Consider the following 21,105-nt stretch of genomic DNA (forward strand, 5'->3'; position numbering starts at 1 on the left):
TGCCACATCTTCTTTATCCATTCATCTGTTGATGGACACTTAGGTTGCTTCCATGTCCTGGCTATTGTAAATAGAGCTGCAATGAACATTTTGGTACATGACTCTTTTTGAATTATTGTTTGCTCCGGGTATATGCCCAGTAGTGGGATTGCTGTGTCGTATGGTAGTTCTATTTGTAGTTTTTTAAGGAACCTCCATCCTGTTCTCCATAGTGGCTGTATCAATTTACATTCCCACCAACAGTGCAAGAGTGTTCCCTTTTCTCCACACCCTCTCCAGCATTTATTGTTTCTAGATTTTTTGATGATGGCCATTCTGACTGGTGTGAGATGATATCTCATTGTAGTTTTTTTTTTGTGTGGTATGCGGGCCTCCCACTGTTGTGGCCTCTCCCGTTGTGGAGCACAGGCTCCGGATGCGCAGACCCAGCGGCCATGGCTCATGGGCCTAGCTGTTCCGCAGCATGTGGGATCCTCCCGGACCGGGACATGAACCTGTGTCCCCTGCATCGGCAGGCGGACTCTCAACCACTGTGCCACCAGGGAAGCCCTCTCATTGTAGTTTTTATTTGCATTTCTCTAGTAATTAGTGATGTTGAGCACCTTTTCATGTGCTTCTTGGCCATCTGTATGTCTTCCTTGGTGAAATGTCTGTTTAGGTCTTCTCTCCATTTTTTAATTGGGTTGTTTGTGTTTTAGATATTGAGCTCCATGAGCTGTTTGTATATTTTGGAGATTAATCCTTTGTCTGTTGTTTCATTTGCAAATATTTTCTCTCATTCTTAGGGTTGTCTTTTTGTCTTGTTTATGGTTTCCTTTGCTGTGCAAAAGCTTTTAAGTTTAATTAAGTCCCATTTGTTTATTTTTGCTTTTATTTCCATTTCTGTAGGAGGTGGGTCAAAAAAGATTTTGCTGCGGTTTATGTCAGAGTGTTTTTCCTATGTTTTCCTCTAAAAGTTTTATAGTGTCTGGTCTTACATTTCAGTCTTTAATTCATTTGAGATTTATTTTTGTGTATGGTGTTAGGTAGTGTTCTAATTTCATTTTTTTACATATAGCTGTCCAGTTTTCCCAGCACCACTTATTGAAGAGGCTGTCTTTTCTCCATTGTATGTTTTTGCCTCCTTTGTTGTAAATTAGGTGCCCATATGTGCATGAGTTTATCTCTGGGTATTCAATCCTGTACGATTGATCTATATTTCTGTTTCTGTGCCAGTACCATACTGTCTTGATTACTGTAGCTTTGTAGTATAGTTTGAAGTCGGGGAGCCTGATTCCTCCAACTCTGTTTTTCTTTCTCAAGATTGCTTTGGCTGTTCAGGGTCTTTTGTGCTTCCATACAAATTGTAAAAAATTTTTTTCTAATTCTATGAAGAATGCCATTGATAGTTTGATAGGGATTGCACTGAATCTGTAGATTGCTTTGAGTAGTATAGTCATTTTCACAATATTGATTCTTCCAATCCAAGAACATGGTATATTTCTCCATCTGTTTATGTCATCTTTGATTTCTTTCATCAGTGTTTGTTTTATAGTTTTCTGAGTGGAAGTCTTTCACCTCCTTAGGCAGGTTTGTTCCTAGGTATTTTATTCTTTTTGTTGCAATAGTAAGTGGGAGTGTTTCCTTAATTTCTCTTTCTGATTTTTTGTTGTTGGTGTATAGGAATGCCAGAGATTTCTGTGCATTAATTTTGTATCCTGCAACCTTACCAAATTCATTGATTAGTTCTACTAGTTTTCTGATGGCATTTTTAGAATTTTCTATGTATAGTATCATGTCATTGGCAGTGACAGTTTTACTTCTTTTCCAATTTGTATTCCTTTTATTTCTTTTTCTTCTCTGATTGCTGTGGCTAGGACTTCCAAAACTATGTTGAATAAGAGTGGTGAGAGTGGACATCCTTGTCTTGTTCCTGATCTGAGTGGAAATGCTTTCAGTTTTTCACCATTGAGAATGATGTTGGCTGTGGGTTTGTCATGTATGGCCTTTATTATGTTGAGGTAATTTCCCTCTGTGCCCATTTTCTGGAGAGTTTTTATCATAAATGGGTGTTGAATTTTGTCAAAAGCTTTTTCTGCATCTATTGAGATGATCATATGGTTTTTATTCCTTCATTTGTTAATATGGTATATCACATTGATTTGCATATATTGAAGAATCCTTGCATCCTGGGATAAATCCCACTTGATCGTGGTGTATGTTCCTTTTAATATGTTGTTGGATTCTGTTTGCTAGTATTTTGTTCAGGATTTTTGCATCTGTGTTCATCAGTGATATAGGTCTATAATTTTCTTTTTTTGTGGTAACTTTTTCTGGTTTTGGTATCAGGGTGATGGTGGCTTCATAGAATGAATTTGGGAGTGTACCTCCCTCTGCAAGTTTTTGGAAGAGTTTGAGGACTGCTCTTACCTATTCTCTAAATGTTTGATAGAATTCGCCTGTGAAGCCACGTGGTCCTGGACTTTTGTTTGTTGGAAGATTTTTAATTACAGTTTCAATTTCATTACTTGTGATAGGTCTGTTTCTATTTTCTAATTCTTCCTGGTTCAGTCTTGGAAAATTGTACCTTTCCAAGAGTTTGTCCGTTTCTTCATGGTTGTCCATTTTATTGGCATAGAGTTGTTTGTAGTAGCCTCTTATAATCCTTTGTATTTCTGTGGTGTCAGTTGTTATTTCTCCTTTTTCATTTCTAATTTTATTGATTTGTGTCCTCTCCCTTTTTTTCTTGATGAGTCTGGCTAAGTGTTTATCAATTTTGTTTATCTTCTCAAAGAACCAGCTTTGCTACTGTTTTCTTTGTTTCTATTTATTTCTGCTCTGATCTTTATGATTTCTTTCCTTTGAAATATCTTTTTCCCACACCTAGACATCTTTCAGAAGTTCTAGTGACTTTGGGATTCATCTTAGAGTCTTATCTGTGTCAATAATGTGAACTTTTCATTACAGTTTGAACTTAGTTCTCTCAATTATTTCCCAGAGATACTTGTGATTTAAAATGACAGAAACCAAGAGGTTCAAGCCTAGAAAGGTGGGTGAAAAGTGATTTCCACCTGGAGAAAGTCATGGCATTTCTGTGCAGAGCCATGTGCCCTGATCCTTGCTTGAAAACTGGAGGAGTTGACTCAGAAGAGGCAGGTGGGAGCAGAGGCCGCTTAATGTCTCCCTGGGAGGAGGTGAGGAGTCTGGCTCCTGGTTAAAAACCTGTGGATGATTTGTGTGATTTCTCAGGCCTGACCATCAGCAATTACAAAGGCTTTGCCTGCAGGCCTGCAGGCAGCTTCCCGTGCTTTGGTGCATAGCCCGAGAGGTGCAGTTAAGGACCCAGGCCCCACTCGCTGGTCATGCGCTTCGCATATTTACATTCCTAGCTCAGAAGCGCCTTCATTCCTAGGTTTCTATGACTGAGGCCTTGGGCAGAGGTCCTCTTCAGGTGCTGTCTCTCCTGAGGCCTCCTTACGGTGGGGAGGAGGAGGAAACTGTGAAGACTCTTCCCCTCCTCTGACTCACTTCTTTTCCACACCTAGCCCTTCTCCTCCCCCCACCCAACATTAGGATCCATAAAACTGCCTTTTTCTCAGGGGCTCCCTCAACAGAGAGATGACCCCCACATCTATGCTGGTCCACCCGACCTTGGGCCGGTGTTCAGTTCCATGAGGGAAAATGGAACAGGAAGATGTGTACTTTCTCCAGTTGTAGAACTTTCATTTATGCCATCACAGTGAGTGATTAAAAGCTTGTTGCTTTAATTGGCTACATGGACCCCTGACAGCATAGCCCGCTTGCTCTTTCCCACCTGAGCTCCCAACAGGGGGACCCCTCCAGCTCCCTCCCTTCTGGGAGCACACAGTCAAAGCATGGGCCCATTTCTGTTGGAAGCTATGACCTCTCCTACATGTGTTTCTACTTCATTTCTAGATTGGATTTCTCTGTCTCTCTCACAGTTAATTGACCAAGGACAAGACAAAACTCAGGATTGCCATGAGGGCTAGGCAGGGAGTCAGCAGGAAAGAGAAGAATAATGAAGCAGGCATTGGCCAGATCAGGACTTACAGACGTGAGAACAACCCAACCTCAGAGACTAACTTCTTCCTGTCTACACTTCTGAAGAGGAACCTAAAAGTCCAAGAGGTGAGTGACCTGGCCAGGGCCACCCAATCAGAACCCAGGTTCTGATTATTTCCAGGTTTCCTTCTTGATCTTCTTTCTGCTTCCTACTACAGGTTCTGGGCAGGACTGTGCCCCTGGTTCCCAGGACCACCACAAATGGGGAAGAAGAGACTAGAGCAGGGTTCTCAAATTAGAGTGCTTAGAATCCCCTGGAGGGCTGGTTAAAACACAGATTGCCAGCCCTTCCCCCAGGGTTTCTAATTCAGTAGGCCTGTGGTGGGGTCTGAGAATTTGCATTTCTAACAAGTGTCCGGGTGTAGCTGATGAGAACCACTGGACCAGCCTATATATGACCAAAAAGCAGCAGGGAAAGAAAGAATGGAAGCTGAGTAAAGGAAAGTAGGAAGAAGGAAAGGAGTAGGAGTGACATGGTTCATTAGGGCAAGAAATGAGGTCCACGGAATGGTTTTGGGAGGTTTGTTTTTCTCTTCCTCGTCCATCCTGACTTCAGGCTTATCTAGAAGTTTTCACAGTATCCTTTAAATCCCTCCCCTGACTGCTGAGGGAACCTGGCCCACAGGTGAGGTAACCTAAGCCTCCACTTAGATTATTAGATTTCCTAGAGCTGGAGCTAAAAAGCCCTGAGCTGGCTGCTCTCCCAACATGCCTCACGGCTTCTTCCTTGTTCAGGTAGCTACAAGCTGCACAGCTACCTGCCTCCCCTGAAGCCCGAGGGCTCATGTCCCAAAGGCCATGAGAATGAAGAGTCTTGGAAGGTGGTTGCGGACAACTCAGTCACCTCTCTCTGGCTTCCGTGGTGCGCTCACATGAGCCCTGGCGGATCAAGGCTGCTGACTCTCAGAGAAAGGTAAGGAGGTGCATACATGGCAAGGAGATGGGTGGAGGGATTAAATAAACTCCACAGCCGCGTTGCCTCAGCTCATCTTTCAAGTTCTTCTGAATCATCAGGGAACATGGACTTGCTTTCTTAATCCTTGGATCTGAATGTGGGTCACTGAGGTCTCAACCTGTGTTTGAATGTAATAGCATGGAGGAGAGCCAGATATACACGCAGGAAAAAAGAATTAGCTCTCGTGTGGGTGTGAAAACCCAGGAGCGACCCCCCTCTCCAAATCTGTTCACTGTTTGCCGAGCTCCACAGGGCTGTGGGAAAAATAAGGCACAAATGTTATGTCCAGTGGCCCAAAGCTGTGCCAGGGCTAGCAGTAACCTCAGGAGGAGGCCAGAGATTGGCCAAGGCAAAGGCAGAGAGCAGGAACCCTCCACTTGGGGTAGAGGCACGAGAGGGCCCAGGGTGATGACAGTGGGAGCTGTGCGCCCCCCCCTTTTCCTAAGCCCTGTCCAGCTGCTTAGTGACCCACAGAGGTCCAACCAACAGGCTTCTGGGAGCTTCGCAGACCCTGGCTGGCTCTGTAGTTAAGAGACTGATAACACATTGAGGCAAAAGCACACCATGCCACTCAGAATGCAGAGACTTCTACGTAGCTTCTGTGTTGTGATGAACTCTAGAAGAGAGAATCAGAAACCTGGGATAGATTTTCTACAGCAAAAGCCTGAGAATGTTTTCAAAACACTCAGGTAGGGGCTTCCCTGGTGGCGCAGTGGTTGAGAGTCCGCCTGCCGATGCAGGGGACGCAGGTTCGTGCCCCGGTCCGGGAAGATCCCACATGCCGCGGAGCGGCTGGGCCCGTGAGCCATGGCCACTGAGCCTGCGCGTCCGGAGCCTGTGCTCCGCAACGGGAGAGGCCACAACAGTGAGAGGCCTGCGTACCGCAAAAAAAAAAAAAAAAAAGACTCAGGTAGGGTCTGGAACTGTGAGGTTCCTCATGTCATCCCTATTCTTCCAGTTTTAGGAATGGGGAGCTGCCATGGAGACCCCCTTTCAGTCCCTTCCAGAAAAGCCCGTGTGTGCCTGGTGGGTGTTTCTCTTCCTGGAGAGGAGATGGGTGAGGCCCTGGATGAGCTTCCTGAAACCACAGGAAAAGAGGAGGCTGCTGATTCACCAACAGCAGCTTCCTGGAATTGCAGTGTCAGGCTGCAAATGAGCGATATTTTTCCAAGGTGATCCAGAGCTGTTACAACATTCCTGCTCTATCCCCATCAGACCTTCCTGTAAGTCAAACCAGAAAGCTACCCAAACCACGCATTCATGAGCAGTCAAGGACATGAGATTCCAGACACACTGTTTCCAACATGCCTTAATATCCCTCCTGAGACCTGGTCCAATCAACCCCATGCCTCTGGACTTTCTTAGTGGGGCCATGCAGTTGTCTGGCTGGCCCTGGAGTCATGTGGAAGTCCCTGTGTGGTTCCAGGTCATCCAGGAAGTGCAGGACTGGCCTGATTCCTAAAACGGGACTGTCAGCTGAGTAAAGAGCAGGGCCTTGCACCGGCTTTGCCTAGCCTTTCACAAAGATCCATTCTCTGTCTGGTCCTGCCCAGCTCTCCAGCTTGTCTGAATAGAAAGCCGCCATGTCTCATGCTGGATCAGTCTTGGCCTTTCCTCAGAAGTAAGAACTGGTGTGGAAGTGCCCCTGCTTGACCCTGGTGTCTGTTCCTCACATGAGAGAGATACAAAAGAGAATCCAAGTCTCTCTCCTGCTTTTGGAAGGTCCTGGCTCCTATTTGGGATGAAATCCCTATGGGTGCAGCTGGGGAGGTGCAGAGAGGGGCGAGGAGAAACTCTGGGCTTCTCACATTCTGCCTCTGAGACAGATTGCAGTGGGAAACAAAAAATAGAGCTCCTTAGTTCCACTTCACTTATCCCTTCCTCGGCAAGTGGAGAGCTAACGAGAGTGGAGGTGTCTGGGGAATAAGACAGATGGAGCTGAGAACTAGGCCCTGCGCTTAGGAGCAGTGACTGAACTCCACACCTCCTCTAGGATGAGCTGGAACATGATTCTTCCTCCTTCCCTCCCCCCTCTCCCTCCCCCTCCCCCCTCCCCCTCCCTCCTCCCTCCTCCTCGACTGATGCTTATGGAGCCTTTAGATGGGGAAATGCTGACTGAGCTAAAGGTCTCTGCATTTTTTTAAAAATAAATTTATTGACTGATTGATTTTTGGCTGCATTGGGTCTTCGTTGCTTCCCATGGGCTTTTCTCTAGTTGTGGCGAGCGGGGGCTACTCTTTGTTGCGGTGCGAGGGCTTCTCACTGCGGTGGCTTCTCTTGTTGCAGAGCACGGGCTCTAGGCGCGCGGGCTTCAGTAGTTGTGGCTTGAGGGCTCTAGAGTGCAGGTTCAGTAGTTGTGGCGCATGGGTTTAGTTGCTCTGCGGCATGTGGGATCTTCCCAGACCAGGGATCAAACCCGTGTCCCCTGCGTTGGCAGGCGGATTCTTTACCACTGCGCCACTAGGGAAGCCCCTAAAGGTCTCTGCTTTTAAACCTAATTCCTCCGTTATGCTAAATGTAACTATAATTTGTGTGGAGAGGTAAGAGTTTAAGTCGTCCTTTTTAAAAATCCTTGTCACGGTCATATAAAGTGGGTATTGTTGCTGCTTAATCAATGAAGGGAGCGAGGTTTGGGAGAGTTTAACAACTGGCCCAGGGAGAATGCAGGGTCAAGTTTCACATCCATGTCTCCTGACTCAAAGTCCATATTCTTCAAGATCCATAGTATAGACTCAGCAGTTACTGTTGGCAGCCCCTTGGAGTCCAGGAGACAGCTCTGAGCCTCAGAAAGTCAGTCCCTAGAATCACACTCGGGGTCTGTCAAATGATAAAACGAAAACAGTCTAGTAACATGTTTGATGTGCTTTGTTCAAGGGAGAAACATCCATAGATTGGAGGAGGACAGTGCCCCAAGCGCTCCTCTTGAGGGATTTTGGGCAAGAGGGAGTTCTTTAGTGTGTTAGAAGAGGCAACGCTGAAGCAAGGCATGGTTGGCTAGGAGGTCAGGGACTTCCTTATAAGGCTACTGGATCCTATTTTTCTAGGCTCAGGTGAGCTAGCTACAGCTGAGTTGGAGGATTCTGATTGGTGTAGTTAGGTTTCCTTGACAGGTGTTTCCCATAAGTGCTGGCTGACTTAGGTTTAGATTTGTGATGTGGGCTGGCCCCCAGGGGCAGCTTCCATTTGGGGGGGTCCTGATACATGAATTAACTTTATTAGGGCCCCAACATTCTGAGAAGATACAGACCAAGCAGAAAATTCTGCTGTGCCTGTGGCTCTGTCTCAGTGTCGGTCTGCAAGAAGCACATGTGGTTGTGATATTGTGATTTATAATAAGAAATATACATTTGGTCTTGGATCCTATTCCTGGCACAGAGCTCCTAAGACCCTTGGGATTTCCTATGATGAGAGTGATAAAGATGTCTTGTTATATTAATGAAGCAAATTTGGAAAGCACCTAAGGATGGGGTTGGTTGCCAGTAGAGCCATCATGTGATCAGAGGGCTGGAACTTCCAGTCCCACCCCTCCCTCTGCACCCCTCCCTCTGCACTGAGAGGAGAGGGGCTGGAGATTAAGTTCAATAACCGAAGGCAATGATGTAATCGACCATGCTTATGTAATAATGCCTCCATAAAAACCCAAAAGGACTGGGTTCAGAGAGCTTCCAGGTTGGTGAACACCCAGAGATTTGGGCAGAGTAGTGTGCTCTGAGAAGCATGGAAGCTCCGTGCCCTTTCTCCATACCTTGCCCTAGTACCTCTTCCAGCTGGCTGTTCCTGAGTTACATTCTTTTGTAATAAACCGGTAATCTAGTAAGTAGATGTTTCTCTGAGTTCTGTAAGCTGCGCTAGCAAATTAATTGAACCCCAGGAGGAGGTTATGGGAACGTCCTATAATCTATAAGTGGTTGGTCAGAAGCACAGGTGATAATCTGAGTTGTAGGACTTAACCTGAGGGATCTGCCACTATCTCCAGGTAGGTGTCTGAATTGAGTTGAATTATAAGACACAGCTGGAGTCAGGGACTTGCTGGTTGTGGGGAACTTACCCTTCCCACCCCGCCTCACTGAATTGGTGACCAGAATCTTAGTGGTCCTCACAGGGCTCGCCCCAGTGCTGTAACACAGGACGAACAGAAGGAACAGAGCAGCATGTCTTAACCTCTCAGGATAAGTTGCCAAAGCCTTCTTTTTTTCTTTTAAAGAAAACTTTTTTTTAATTAATTAATTTATTTTTGGCTGTGTTGGATCTTCATTTCTGTGCGAGGGCTTTCTCTAGTTGTGACAAGCGGGGGCCACTCTTCATCGCGGTGCGCGGGCCTCTCACTATCGCGGCCTCTCTTGTTGTGGAGCACAGGCTCCAGACGCGCTGGCTCAGTAGCTGTGGCTCACTGGCCTAGTTGCTCCACGGCATGTGGGATCCTCCCAGACCAGGGCTCGAACCAGTGTCCCCTGCATTAGCAGGCAGATTCTCAACCACTGCGCCACCAGGGAAGCCCTTAAAGAAAACTTTTAATTTGAGAAGTATTTGGTAACTTAAAAGGTTATTGTCTATTGATCATTTTCCTATATATCATTGAGATATAATTGACATATGACATTGTATTAGTTTCAGGTGTACAACATAAAGAGTTGACACACGTGTGTATTGTAAAGTGATCACCACAATAAGTTAAGATCTGTCACCTCACATAGTTACAATTTTTCTCTTATGATGAGAATTTTTATGATTTACTCCTAGCAACTTTTTTTTTTTTTTTCGGTATGCGGGCCTCTCACTGTTGTGGCCTCACCCGCTGCGGAGCACAGGCTCCAGATGCGCAGGCTCAGCAGCCATGGCTCACGGGCCTAGCCGCTCCGCAGCACGTGGGATCTTCCCGGACCAGGGCACAAACCTGTGTCCCCTGCATGGGCAGGCGGACTCTCAACCACTGTGCCACCAGGGAAGTCCTACTCCTAGCAACTTTTAAATATACAATACACTATGGTTTACTATAGTCACCATGCTGCATCCTCAGAATTTATTTATCTTATAACTGGAAGTTTGTACCTTTTCACTCTCTTCACCCATTTCACTGCCACTCCCTCGTCTGTTCCCTGTATCTGTGAGTTGTTTTTTTTTTAAGATTACACATATATTTGAGATCATACGGTATTTGTCTTTCTCTGACTTATTTCACTTTGTATAACACCCTCTAGGTCCATCCATGTTTCATATTGCAGAATTTCCTTCTTTTTATGACTGAATAATATTCCCTCCTCATATGTGTATGCCACATCTCCATTCATCCACCTAATAGTGGACTATTAGGTTAAATTCATGTCTTGGCTATTGTAATAATGCTGCAATGAATTGACATGGAATGTATATATTTTTCAAGTTAGTAACTTTGTTTCTTTTGGATAAATACCCAGAAGTGGAATTGCAGGATCACACAGGGTAGTTCTGTTTTTAACTTTTTAAAGGAATCTCCATAATGTTTCCACAGTGGCTGCACCAATTTACATTCCCACCAACAGTGCACAAAGGTTCTCTTTTCTTCACATCCTTGCCAACACTTGTTTCCTCTTGTTTTTATAATAGCCATTCTAATGGATGTGAGGTGATATCTTACTGTGTTGTGTGTTTTTTTACCACTCATTTTAATTGAAGTATAGTTAATTTACAATGTGTTAGTTTCGGCTGTGCAGCAAAGTGATTCACTTACATAATGTATATATAAATGAATATATATACATATTCTTTTTGAGATTCTTTTCCACTATAGGCTGTTATAAGATATTGAGTATAGTTCCCTGTGCTATATAGTAGGTCCTTGTTGTTGTACTGTGTATATGTTAATCCCAAACACCTAATTTATCTCCTGCCCTGCCCCGGGCTATCCCCTTTGTTAACCATAAGTTTGTTTTCTATGTCTGTGAGTATTTCTGTTTTGTAAAGTTCATTTGTATAATTTTTTTAGAGTCCACATATAAGTGATATCGTATGATATTTGTCTTTCTCTGACTTACTTCACTCAATGTGGTAATCTCTAGGCCCATCAATGTTGCTGAATAGCATTATTTCATTCTTTTTTATGGCTGATTAATATTCTATTGTGTGTATATGTGTGTGTGTGTGTATATATATATATATACACACACATCACATCTTTATTCATTTATCTGTCAATGGACATTTAGGTTGCTTCTACATCTTGGCTATTGTAAATAGTACTGCTATGAACATAGGAGTGCATATATCTTTTTGAATTATAGTTTTGTCCAGATATATATACCCAGGAGTGGGATTGCTGGATCATATGGTAACTCTTATTAATATTTTAAGGAACCTCCATACATTTCTCCATAGTGGCTGCACCAATTTACATTCCTACCAATAGTGTAGGAGTGTTCCCTTTTCTCCACACCCTCTCTAGCATTTGTTATTTGTAGACTTTTAAATGATGGCCATTCTGAATGGTGTGAGGTGATACCTCATTGTAGTTTTGATTTGCATTTCTCAAATAATTAGCCATATTGAGCATCTTTTCATGTGTCTATTGGCCATCTATATGTCTTCTTTGGAGAAATGACTATTTAGGTCTTCTGCCCATTTTTTGATTGGGTTGTTTGGGTTTTTTTGATATTAAACAGTATGAGCTGTATATTTTGGAAATTAATCCACTGTCAGTAGCATCATTTGCAAATATTTTCTGCCATTCTGTAGGTTGTCTTTTTATTTGGTTTATGGTTTCCTTTGCTGTGCAAAAGCTTCTAAGTTTAATTTAATTTTTGTTTTTAATTCCATTACTCTAGGAGACCGATCCAAAAAGATATTGCTGCGATTCATGTCAAAAGAGTGTTCTGCCTATGTTTTGCTCTAGGAGTTTTACAGTATCCGGTCTTATATTTAGGTCTTTAGTATATTTTGAGTTTATATTTGTATATGGTGTTAGAGAATGTTCTAATTTCCTTCTTTTACATGTAGCTGCACCACTTATTGAAGAGACTGTCTTTTCTCCACATCCTTGCCAACATTCTCTTGTCTTTTTGATAATAGCCATTGTAAGGGGTGTGAGGTGTATCTCACTGTGGTTTTGATTTGCATTTCCCTGATTAAGGCTATTGAGCAACTTTTTAATGTACTTGTTGGCCATTTGTATGTATTCTTTGGGAAAAAGTCTATTCAGATCCTCTGCCCATTTTTCAGTTAGACATTTTTCGTGTGCTATGGAGTTGTATGAGTTTTTATATTTTGGATATTAACTTCTTATCAGATATATGATTTGCAAATGTCTTCTCCCATTCTGTCGGTTGCCTTTTCATTTTGTTGATGATTTCCTTTGCTATTCAGAACTTTTAGTTTGATGTAGTCCCACTTGTTTGTTTTCACTTGTATTGCCTTTGTTTTTGGTTGTCAAATAAAAAGAAATTATTGCCAATACTTATGTAAAGGAGCTTGCTCCCTTCGTCTCCTTCTAGGAGTTCTGTGGTTTCAGGTTTTATGTTGAAGTCTTTAATCCATTTTGAATAGATTTTTGTGTATGGTGAAGATAGGGATCCAGTTTCATTCTTTTGCATGTGGCTGTTCAGGTTCCCAACACCATTTATTGAAGAGAGACCTTTTTCCATTGTATGTTCTTGACTCCTTTATAGTAAATTAACTGACCATATATGCACTCTCTATTATGGTCCATTGACCTGTGTGTCTGTTTTTGTGCCAATACTACACTTTAAAAAATATATATATTTATTGGAGTATAATTGCTTTACAATGCTGTGTTAGTTTCTGCTGTACAATAAACAAAGTGAATCAGCTATATGTATACATATATCTCCATATGTCCTCCCTCTTGAGCCTCCCTCACACCCTCACTATCCCACCCCCCTAGGTCATCACAAAGTATCAAGCTGATCTCCCTGTGTTATTCAGCAGCTTCCCACTAGCTAGCTATTTTACATTTGGTAGTGTGTAAATGTCAATGCTACTCTCTCACTTCGTCCCAGCTTCCCCATCCCCCACCCTGTGTCCTCAAGTCCGTTCTGTATGTCTGCGTCTTTATTCCTGCCCTGCCACTAGGTTCATCAGTACCATTTTTTAAAATTCCATATATGTGAGTTAGCATACAGTATTTGTTTTTCTCTTTCTGACTTCACTCTGTATGACAGACTCTAGGTCTATCCACCTCACTACAAATAACTCAATTTCGTTCCTTTTTATGGCTGCGTAAGAATTCCATTGTATATATGTGCCACATCTTCTTTATCCATTCATCTGTCAATGGACATTTAGGTTGTTTTCATGTCCTGGCTATTGTAAATAGTGCTGCAGTGAAAATTGTGGTACATGTATCTTTTTGAATTATGGTTTTCTCAGGGTATATGCCCAGTAGTGGGATTGCTGGGTCATAAGGTAGTTCTATTTTTACTTGTTTAAGGAACCTCCATACTGTTCTCCACAGTGGCTGTATCAATTTACATTCCCACCAACAGTGCAAGAGGGTTCCCTTTTCTCCATACCCTCTCCAACATTTATTGTTTGTAGATTCTTGATGATGAACATTCTGCCTAGTGTGAGGTGATACCTCACTGTAGTTTTGATTTGCATTCCTCTAATGATTAGTGATGTTGAGCATCTTTTCATGCGTTTGTTGGCAATATCTATGTCTTCTTCAGAGAAATGTCTGTTTAGGTATTCTGCCCATTTTTGGATTGGGTTGTTTGTTTTTTTGACATTGAGCTGTATGAGCTGCTTGTATTTTTTGGAGATTAATCCTTTGTCAGTTGCTTCGTTTGCAAATATTTTCTCCCATTCTGAGGGTTGTCTTTTCGTCTTGTTTATGGTTTCCTTTGCTGTGCAAAAGCTTTTAAGTTTCGTTAGGTCCCATTTGTTTATTTTATTTCCATTACTCTAGGAGGTGGGTCAAAAAAGTTCTTGCTGTGATTTATGTCATAGAGTGTTCTACCTATGTTTTCCTCTAAGAGTATTATAGTGTCTGGCCTTACATTTAGGTCTTTGATCCATTTTTAGTTTATTTTTGTGTATGGTGTTAGAAAGTGTTCTAATTTCATTCTTTTACACGTAGCTGTCTTGTTTTCCCAGCACCACTTATTGAAGAGGTTTTCTTTTCTCCATTGTATATTCTTGCCTCCTTTGTCAAAGATAAGGTGACCATAGGTGTGTGGGTTCATCTCTGGGCTTTCTATCCTGTTCCACTGATCTATATTTCTGTTTTTCTGCCAGTACCATACTATCTTCACTACTGTAGCTTTGTAGTATAGCCTGAAGCCAGGGAGCCTGATTCCTCCAGCTCCATTTTTCTTTCTCATGATTGCTTTGGCTATTCAGGGTCTTTTGTGTTTCCATACAAATTGTAAAATTTTTTGTTCTAGTTCTGTGAAAAATGCCATTGGTAATTTGATAGAGATTGCATTGAATCTGTGGATTGCTTTGGGTAGTATAGTGATTTTCACAATGTTGATTCTTCAATCCAAGAACATCTTATATCTTTCCATCTGTTTGTGTCATCTTTGATTTCTTTCATCAGTGTTGTATAGTTTGTGGAGCACAGGTCTTTTGCTTCCTTAAGTAGATGTATTTCTAGGTTTTTTATTCTTCTTGTTGCAATGGTAAATGGGAATGTTTCCTTAATTTCTCTTTCAGATTTTTCATCATTAGTGTATAGGAATGCAAGAGATTTCTGTGCATTAATTTTGTATCCTGCCACTTTACCAAATTCATTGATTAGCTCTAGTAGTTTTCTGGTGGCATCTTTAGGATTTTCTATGTATGGTATCATGTCATCTGCAAACAGTGACAGTTTTACTTCTTCTTTTCCAATTTGGATTCCTTTTATTTCTTTTTCTTCTCTGATTGCTGTGGCTAAAACTATGTTGAATAATAGTGGTGAGAGTGGGCACCCTTGTCTTGTTCCTGATCTTAGAGGAACTGCTTTCAGTTTTTCACCATTGAGAATGATGTTGGCTGTGGGTTTGTCATATATGGCTTTTATTATGTTGAGGTAGGTTCCCTCTATGACCACTTTCTGGAGAGTTTTTATCATAAATGGGTGTTGAATTTTGTCAAAAGTTCTTTCTGCATCTATTGACATTATCATATGGTTTTATCCTTTAGTTTGTTAATATTGTGTATCACATTGATTGATTTGTGTATATTGAAGAATCCTTGCATTCCTGGGATAAACCCCAGTTGATCATGTGTATGATCCTTCTAATGTGCTGTTAGATTCTGTTTGCTAGTTTTTGTTGAGGATTTTTGCATCTACATTCATCAGTGATATTGGCCTGTAATTTTCTTTTTTTTGTGATACCTTTGTCTGGTTTTGGTATCAGGGTGATGGTGGCCTCATAGAATGAGTTTGGGAGTGTTCCTGCATCTGCTATATTTTGGAAGAGTTTGAGAAGGATAGGTGTCATCTCTTGTTTAAATGTTTTATGGAATTTGCCTGTGAAGCCATCTGGCCCTGGGCTTTTGTTTGTTGGAAGATTTTTAATCACAGTCTCAATATCAGTGCTTGTGATTGGTCTGTTTATATTTTCTGTTTATTCCTGGTTCAGTCTAGGAAGATTGTGCTTTTCTAAGAATTTGTCCATTTCTTTCAGGTTGTCCATTTTATTGGCATATGGTTGCTTGTAGTAATCTCTCATGATTCTTTGTATTTCTGCAGTGTCAGTTGTTACTTCTTTTTCATTTCTAATTCTATTGATTTGAGTCTTCTCCCTTTTTTTCTTGATGAGTCTGGCTAGTGGTTTATCAATTTTGTTTATCTTCTCAAAGAACCAGATTTTAGTTTTATTGATCTTTGCTATTTGTTTCTTTTTCATTTTTTTCTGATCTTATCTTTATGATTTCTTTCCTTCTACTAACTTTGGGGTTTTTTTGTTCTTCTTTCTCTAATTGCTTGATGTGTAAGGTTAGGTTGTTTATTTGAGATTTTTCTTGTTTCTTGAGGTAGGATTGTATTGCTGTAAACTTCCCTCTCAGAACTGCTTTTGCTGCATCCCGTAAGTTTTGGGTCATCACGTTTTCATTGTCATTTGTTTCTAGGTATTTTTTGATTTCCTCTTTGATTTCTTCAGTGATCTCTTTGTTGTTTAGTAGTGTATTGTTTAGCCTCCATGTGTTTGTATTTTTACAGCTTTTTCCCTGTAATTGATATCTAGTCTCATAGCATTGTGTTCGGAAAAGATGCTTGATACCATTTCAAGTTTCTTAAATTTACTGAGGTTTGATTTGTGACCTAAGATATGATCTATCCTGTAGAATGTTCCATGGGCACTTGAGAAGAAAGTGTATTCTGTTGTTTTTGGATGGAATGTCCTATAAATATCAATTAAGTCCATCTTGTTTAATGTGTCATTTAAAGCTTGTGTTTCCTTATTTATTTTCATTTTGGTTGATCTGTCCATTGGTGAAAGTGGGGTGTTAAAGTCCCCTACTATGATTTTGTTACTGACAATTTCCCCTTTTATGGCTGTTAGCATTTGCCTTATATATTGAGGTGCTCCTATGTTGGTTGTATAAGTATTTACAATTGTTATATCTTCTTCTTGGATTGATCCCTTGATCATCATGTAGTGTCCTTCTTTGTCTCTTGAAACAGTGTTTATTTTAAAGTCTATTTTGTCTGATATGAGAATTGCTACTCCAGCTTTCTTTTGATTTCCATTTGCATGGAATATCTTTTTCCATCCCCTCACTTTCAGTTTGTATGTGTCCCTAGGTCTGAAGTAGGTCTCTTGTAGACAACATATATATGGGTCTTGTTTTTGTATCCATTCAGCCAGTCTATGTCTTTTGGTTGGAGCATTTAATCTATTTACATTTAAGGTAATTATTGATATGTATGTTCCTATCACCATTTTCTTAATTGTTTGGGGTTTGTTTTTGTAGGTCTTTTCCTTTTCGTGTGTTTCCTGCCTAGAGAAGTTCCTTTGGTATTTGTTGTCAAGCTGGTTTGGTGGTGCTGAATTCTCTTAACTTTTGCTTGTCTGTAAAGGTTTTAATTTCTCCATCAAATCTGAATGAGATCCTTGCTGGGTAGAGTAATCTTGGTTGTAGGTTTTTCCCTTTCCTCACTTTAAATATGCCCTGCCACTCCCTTCTGGCTTGCAGAGTTTCTGCTGAAAGATCAGCTCTTATCCTTATGGGGATTCCCTTGTATGTTATTTGGTGCTTTTCCTTTGATGCTTTTAGTATTTTTTCTTTCTTTTTAATTTTTGATAGTTTGATTAATATGTGTCTTGGCATGTTTCTCCTTGGATTTATCCTGTATGGAACTCTCTGTGCTTCCTGGACTTGACTATTTCCCTTCCCATGTTAGGGAAGTTTTCAAGTATAATCTCTTCAAATATTTTCTCAGACCCTTTCTTTTCTTCCTCTTCTTCTGGGACCCCTATACTTCAAATGTTAGTGCGTTTACTGTTGTCCCAGAGGTCTCTGAGACTGTCCTCAATTCTTTTCATTCTTTTTTCTTTATTCTTCTCTGTGGTAGTTATTTCCTCCATTTTATCTTCCAGGTCACTTATGCATTCTTCTACCTCAGTTACTCTGCTATTGATTCCTTCTAGAGAATTTTTACTTTCACTTGTTGTGTTGTTCATCATCTTTTGTTTGCTCTTTAGTTCTTTTAGGTCCTTGTTAAACCTTTCTTGTATTTTCTCCATTCTATTTCCAAAATTTTGGATCATCTTTACTCTGAATTCTTTTTCAGGTAGACTGCCTATTTCCTCTTCATTTGTTTGGTCTGGTGGGTTTTTACCTTGCCACTTCATCTGCTGTGTGTTTCTCTGTCTTCTCATTTTGCTTAACTTACTGTGTTTGGGGTCTCCATTTCACAGGCTGCAGGTTTGTAGTTCCTGTTGTTTTTGGTGTCTTCCCCCAGTGGGTAAGGTTGGTTCAGTGGCTTGTGTAGGCTTCCTGGTGACAGGGACTGGTGCCTGTGTTCTGGTGGGTGTGGCTGGATCTTGTCTTTCTGATGGGCAGGGCCACACCCAACAATGTGTTTTGGGGTGTCTGTGAACTTAGTATGATTTTAGGCAGCCTCTCTGCTAATGGGTGGGGTTATGTTCCTGTCTTGCTAGTTGTTTGGCATGGGGCATCCAGCACTGGAGCTTGGCCATTGGGTGGAGCTGGGTCTTAGCGTTTAGATGGAGATCTCTTGGAGAGCTCTTGCCAATTGATATTACGTGGTGCTGGGAGGTCTCTGGTGGTCCAGTGTCCTGAACTTGGCTCTCCCACCTCAGAGGGTCAGGCCTGACATCAGACAAAAGCACTAAGACCCTCTCAGCCACATGGCTCAGAAGAAAAGGGAGGAAAAAAGAAAGAAGAAAAATAATAAAAAGAAAAAAATACTAAAATAAAATTTTTTATTGTTAAAATTAAAAAAAATTTTTTTAATTATTAAAATAAATTGTTTTTAAGAAAGAAGAGAGCAACCACACCAATAAACAAATCCACCAATGATAACATATGCTAAAAACTATAATAAGATAAACATTAAAATCAGAAAAAAGTCAGTCACAGAGAGCAAACCCCAAGGCTACAGTTACTCCCAAAATTGAGGCAGTGGGCTGCCTCAATTTTGGGTTGATTCGTTGTCTATTCAGGTATTCCACAGATGCAGGGTACCTCAAGTTGATTGTGGGGATTTAATCCACTGCTCCTGAGGCTGCCTGGAGAAATTTCCCCTTCTCTTTGTTCACACAGCTCCTGGGGTTCAGCTTTGGCTTTGGCCCACCTCTGCGTATAGGTTGCCCTCAGGCTTTTGTTCCAGCCCAGAGAGGATGAGGTTAAAGCAGTGGCTGATTATGGGGCTCTGGCTCACTCATGCCGGTGGAGGGAGGGGTATTTATAATTGGAATGCAAGTCAAGCCTGCAGGGGCAGAGGCCGGTGTGACATTGCAACAGCCTGAGGCATGCCGTGTGTTACCCCGGGGAAGTTGTCCCTGAATCACAGGAACCTGGCAGTGGCAGGCTGCACAGGCTCCTGGGTCAGGGGGGCGGTGTGGATTGTGACCTGTGCTTGCACACAGGATTCTTGGTGGCTGCAGCAACAGCGTTAGTGTTTCATGCCCATCTCTGGGGTCTGTAGCCGTGGCTTGCACCCATCTCTGGAGCTCATTTAGGCGGTGCTCTGCCTTCTATGGGCAGACAGGGAAGGAATTCCCTCTCTTCGCGCACCCCGAAACAATGTGTCTTGACTCTTAGGCAGTTCCACGCTTTTTCCCAGACTCCTTTCTGGCTAGCTGTGGCACAGTAGCCCCCTTTGGGCTGTGTTCATGCAGCCAACCCCAGTGCTCTCCCTGGGATCTGACCTCTGAAGCCCAAGCATCAGATCCCAGCCATCACCCGCCCCAGCGGGTGAGCAGACTAGCCTCTCGGCTGGTGAGTGCTGGTCAGCACCAATCCTCTGTGCAGGAATCTCTCTGCTTTGCCCTCTGCACCCCTGTTGCTGCGCTCTCCTCCATGGCTCTGAAGCTTCCCGCCCGCCCCCTCCAGTCTCTGCCAGTGAAGGGGCTTCCTAGTGTGTGGAAACTTTTCCTCCTTCACAGCTCCCTCCCAGTGGTGCAGGTCCCGTCCTTATTCTTTAGTCTCTGTTTTTTTTTTCCTTTTTCTTTTGCCCTGCCCAGGTACGTGGGAAGTTTCTTGCCTTTTGGGAAGCCTGAAGTCTTCTGCCAGTGTTCAGTAGGTGTTCTGTAGGAGTTGTTCCACATGTAGATGTATTTCTGATGTATTTGTGGGGAGGAAGGTGATCTCCACTTTTTACTCCTCTGCCATCTTGAAGGTCCCCCCTCTATTCTGTTGCTTTTGAATGGAATGTTCTATATATGTCTGTTAATTCCATCTGATCTAACATGTTACTTAAGGCCAGTGTTTCCATATTGATTCTCTGTCTGGATGAATTATCCATTGATGAAAGTGGGATATAGAAGTCCCCTACTACTATTGTATTGCTGTCTATTTCTTCCTTTAGGTCTGTTAATATTTGCTTTAGATGCTCCTATTTGGGTGCATAAATCTTTACAAATGTTATAATCTCTTGTTGGATTAACCCCTTTATCATTATATAATGATCTTATTTACCTCTTATTACAGTCTTTGCCTTAAAGTCTATTTTGTTTATGTAAGTGTAGTTACCCCAGCTTTCTTTTGGTTTCCATTTGCATGGAATATCTTTTTCTACCCCATCACTTTCTGTCTGTGTGTGTCCTTCAAAGTGAGTCTCTTATAGACAGCATATAGTTGGGACTTTTTTTTTTAACATTATTAATCCATTAAGCCACTCTCTGTTTTGATTGGTGAATGTAATACATTTACATTTAAAGTAATTATTAATGGGCCTGGACTTATTGCCATTTTGTTGATTATTTTCTGGCTATTTTGTATTTCCTTTGTTCCTTTTTTTCTCTTGCTCTCTTCCTTTGTGATTTGATGATTTTCTGTAGTGATATGCTTATATTCTTTTATCTTTCATGTATCTACTGTAGGTTTTTGCTTGTGGTAACCATGGAGCTCATATAAAATATCTTATATTTGTAACTGTCTATTTTATATTGATAAGTTCAAGTGCATTCTAAATCTCTACATTTTTACTCTCCTTCTCTATCCATTTTATGTTTTTGACATCACAATTTATTTTTATCTTGTGTATTCCTTAACACATTATTGTATAGTTGTTTTTGCTTGTTTTGTCTTTTAACTTTCATACTAGATTTACAAGTGATTAACCCACCAACATTACAACATTAGGGTATTCTGAATTTAACTATATGTTTACATTTACCAGCAAGATTTATATTTTCATATGTTTTCCAGCTACTAATTAATACACTTGGTTAGCTTAAAGAAGTCCATTTAACATCTCTGTAAGGCTGATATATTGGTGATGAAACCCTTCAGCTTTTGCTCGTCTGGGGAATTCTTTATCGCTCCTTCAATTCTGATAGACAATTTTGCTGGGTAGAGTATCCTTAGTTAGTAGCTTCCCCCACCCCCCCAGCACTTTGCAGGCCAGAAGAGAGTGGCATCATATATTCGAAGTTTCTACTGAAAAATCTCCTCATAGTCTTATGGGGGTTCCCTTG

General features: G+C 41.6%; 1 long non-coding RNA gene across 1 annotated transcript in view; it reads left to right on the top strand.

The window, feature by feature from the left end:
- LOC137222609 (uncharacterized) overlaps positions 1-21,105 on the top strand; it is a 77,191-nt gene that overhangs the window by 31,400 nt on the left and 24,686 nt on the right. The window contains exons 3-4 of the long non-coding RNA XR_010942513.1: positions 3,942-4,128; positions 4,798-4,975. This is a non-coding gene — a long non-coding RNA (uncharacterized lncRNA). The remainder of the gene's footprint in view (positions 1-3,941; positions 4,129-4,797; positions 4,976-21,105) is intronic.

The sequence above is a fragment of the Pseudorca crassidens genome, chromosome 1 (genome assembly GCF_039906515.1).
Source record: "Pseudorca crassidens isolate mPseCra1 chromosome 1, mPseCra1.hap1, whole genome shotgun sequence".
In the NCBI taxonomy this organism is placed as follows: Eukaryota; Metazoa; Chordata; class Mammalia; order Artiodactyla; family Delphinidae; genus Pseudorca; species Pseudorca crassidens.